Source organism: Carya illinoinensis, chromosome 6 (assembly GCF_018687715.1).
Source record: "Carya illinoinensis cultivar Pawnee chromosome 6, C.illinoinensisPawnee_v1, whole genome shotgun sequence".
NCBI classification, from domain to species: Eukaryota; Viridiplantae; Streptophyta; class Magnoliopsida; order Fagales; family Juglandaceae; genus Carya; species Carya illinoinensis.
This window is the reverse complement of record NC_056757.1, coordinates 13,155,783-13,159,744: the sequence shown is the minus strand read 5'-3', so window position 1 is coordinate 13,159,744 and position 3,962 is coordinate 13,155,783. Positions and strand designations below refer to the sequence as shown.

General features: G+C 35.5%; 1 non-coding gene across 1 annotated transcript; it reads right to left on the bottom strand.

Moving 5' to 3' along the window:
- Positions 1-470: 470 nt before the first annotated feature.
- LOC122314591 lies at positions 471-578 on the bottom strand. Its single transcript, XR_006243809.1, has one exon. It is a non-coding gene; the product is annotated as a small nucleolar RNA R71 (small nucleolar RNA).
- Between the last annotated feature and the right edge of the window lie 3,384 nt (positions 579-3,962).

Below are 3,962 nucleotides of genomic sequence, written 5' to 3'. Positions count from 1 at the left end.
GTCGGTTTGCTTGTAGACCTGTGTTAGAGTCAGAGTCAGAGTCTAATTTTTCTAATCATTTTTTTTGATAATTTTTTTAATTCTGAAAAAATGAGTGAACACGGAGATCAACCCACTAGGACCCTTCAGGATTACCTCCACCCTACACGCACAGCCACACCATCATGCATCATGTTTCTAGCTAATACTCACCAATTGGATTTTAAAACAGGGATGATACAGTTACTCCCTACTTTTCATGGCTTGGAAAATGAAAATCCATATGTGCATATTAGGGAATTTGAGGAAGTAGTTGTGACTTTTCGTAGTCAAAATACAACTGATGACATTGTGAGACTTAAGTTCTTTCCTTTCTCTTTGAAGGATAAAGCTAAGAGTTGGCTATACTCACTAAGACCATGATCTATTGGATCAGGGAATGAGATGACTTAGGTTTTCTTTAATAAGTACTTTCCCCAACATAAGACCAATGTTTTAAAAAGGCAAATCTCCACCTTTGCACAAAAGGACAGTGAGACTTTGAATCAGTCTTGGTAGAGATTTAAGGAGTTGTTGAGTATGTGCCCTCATCATGGGTATGAGAATTGGCGCTTAGTGAGCTATTTTTATGAGACTTACACCTAACGAGTGCCAATTTGTGGAGGTGATGTGTAATGGTGAGTTCTTACAGAAAGACCCTGATGAGGCCATAGAATACCTCAATGAGCTTGTTGAAAAAGCTCACACTTGGACTGGACCTAGTGCTGTTGAAAGCACAAATAGGTCACGACCTATAGGAAACCTAAATGGTGGTGGAATTTACCATCTCAAGGAAGAGGATAACCTAAAGGCTAAGGTTGAGATGCTCACTAGGGAGTTAGAGGTTTTAAAGACTAAAGACTTAAAGCCAACACATGTGGCTAATCATGCAGAGTCTTTTGGAGCATGTTTTGTGTGTGGCGGGGTAGATCACCTCATCCATGAGTGTCACACATTTGCAGAGATGATAGGGATGTATGAGGAACAATGTAATGCCTTAGGTATGTACGTGAAGCCTGTTGCACCTTTCTCTGATACCTACAATCTTAGGTGGCGTAATAACCCCAATTTTAGCTGGAATTTTGAAAACTAGCCGCCTACACAACCCCTTAGATCATATCCTTCACCATATCATACACCTTCATCTTCTTGGAACTTTGTAGAAGATACTTTATATGCTTTTATTGAAGCACAGGATAAAACTAATCAAAAATTTGAATATTTGATTATGTAGGTTGTTGAAGAAAACAAAGAGATCAAGAGTCATATATCCAAGATGATGTGCTCCTTGAGTGTGAATGAGCATGGAAAGTTCCCTTCTCAACCTCAATCTACACCCCAAGGTCAGCATATGGCTCAAGGAAATTTGAAAGAGGTCAATGCTATTGTGACAAGAAGTAGTAAGTCCTTACACATCCCAATAACTGATAAGCTAGAGGATGTTGAAGAGGAACAAAGCTGTAACAGTCCACTAGAAACTCAATGGTGGAATTTCTATAGACTTAGGAACCTTGTGAAAACTCCATAAGTTTTCACGAATCGACTAATCACAAAGGTTTTAGCCTGTCAACATTGTCAGTGTTATCACTCGCTATGGTGCTAGAAATACGATTTTAATTTTTTGAGATAGTTAGAAGTGTCAGAATACATTGTAGTCTACGCCATTAGACTCAGTTGAATATTTAGGATTTTATGGCACAATAATCCATTTTCATAATTTCGGACAAAACGATTGTTCGAAACTGTGAATTTATTTTTAGGGGCACTTTGGGGTTGAGTTTTGGAAATGATTTTCACTTAGGTTAATATGAATATTTAAGATTTTTTAGTACTAATTTTATTAGTTCATTGAGGAAAAATTTTTTGTTTTTGGACTAAGTGTAAAACCAAAAACTCCAAGTGTTATTTTGTGATTTTTGTGACTTTAGTTTGATGATTTAAAGCATGGTTGATCTTAGGATGATGTTATGAATATGTTGGAAGTAAGATTTGATTTTTTTTTTTTAAATTCTTAGAGATGTTTTGATTAAGGGTCAAAACTTGTGATTCAAGTATTTGGATCTTTTCACAAAAATTTTGGTGTTGATTATTAGCTTTTTCTAAATAGATGTTTTAAGTATTGCTTTAAACTTAGGATAAAAAGATCTCTGTTGTAAAATTTTGGTTTAAGCAAGAGTTTTAAAGTTGGAAGGAATTGAATTAAAAATCAAGATAAATGGCCTATGGATGTTTCGGCCATAGTGTGTTTTATATAGTTGTGATTTGTTTTAAATTTTTGTGAGTTGATATTTGAGTTTAGGACAAAATTTCAATGAGGAATGTAAATTTTGGAAATTTTTGGAGTTAGGATGTGAAATCCTTAAGTTATGGGTAAACTGGTCATTTTTTCACATGTAGAGGGTAAAATGGTAATTTTACTCTAGGTTGTCTCTTTTACATATTTCTAATTGTTAGTAATTAAATTTATAACTTTTAAAATACCCTCTTATAGTTGCTCGTGTTTCGTGCTTTATTCTCGTAGAATGCGACGATCGAGGTAAGTTAGCTTCTAACTTATTATCAGTTTAATTTGTATGTATGATAGGTAAGGGAACTGCAATTTATGTATGTATGTTATCATATATTTCATGCCATGCCACGTCATTACATGTTTATCTGTTATGCATGATTTATTCTGTCACGAATATTTATCTGTTACACAATCTATTATGTCATGTAATGCTATATCTTATAAGTATGCCATGTTAAGTATGCCACATGTTACACGTATATCATATCATGTAATATTTACCATCTGCAAGTATGTCGTGTTAAGTAAAGAAAAATTAAGTTTATGTTAAGTCAAAGTTTCAGATTACGTTCATGCTAAGTTATTCATGTCAATCACGACCCTAAGTGAGATAGGGTAATATCCAGGTGGAAATATTTTGTTCATGCTAGAGTATATAAATAAGCATGAAATTTCCTGGGTTGATGAAGTACTGTCAATAGGTTGCGAATGGGGCCTAACTAGTTGGTCATCGGAGCACGCCAGACACTAATGCCGATGAAGCCATATTTTATTTTACGTGTGTTCATAGCAAGTGTGATACAAACAATTCATGGGGTTACAACAACTGTGGAGCATGAAGTATGGGGCCACAACAACTGTGGAGCATACACTACGTGAGACACAACAATTGTGACACGTAGAATACGTGGGGACACAATAACTGTGGAGTACGTATAACGCCCTCATAGCTGGTGTAGATATCTGTGTTGTGATGCGGTAATCGGCAGGGAGACACGGCTCAAGGAGACCTGTGTAGCACCCATATGGTCACGTTATTAATTAAGTCTATTGAACAAGATTCCAAGTTTATGTCAAGAAGTTAAGAATAAGTAATATGTTACGGTCAAGGATAATACGCTCTGCTTGGTACTGTGGTCAATACTTTGCATTGCTAAGTACTATGGTGAAGGAGTATAATCTACTGTACTACAGAAGGATGATACGCGCTGCCTGGTACTGCTGTCAAGGCTATATGCTGCCGAGTACTTCGGTGAAGGAGTATAATCTGCTCTCATGTTATGTTCAAGTTCACATGTTATGTTATGTCGATGTTCACATTAAGTTTCAATTTCATGTTCATATTCACGTTATGTTTCAAGTTCACGTTCATGTCATGTTATGTTCACGTACATGTTATGTTATGTTCACGTTCACATTATATCTCAAGTTCACGTTTATGTAATGTTATGCTTAGGTTTATGTTAAGTTCAAGTTCATGTTTTATGTTATGTATGTTCATGTTCATGCTATGTGTCAAGTTTACGTTCTTGTTATATTGCTAGTCCATGTTATGTTTTAAGTTCAAGTTTGTGTCATGTCAAGTCAAGTTTGGTTTACGTTTCAGTTCAGGTTATGTCAGTTATGCTATGCTATATATCAAGTTATGTTATGC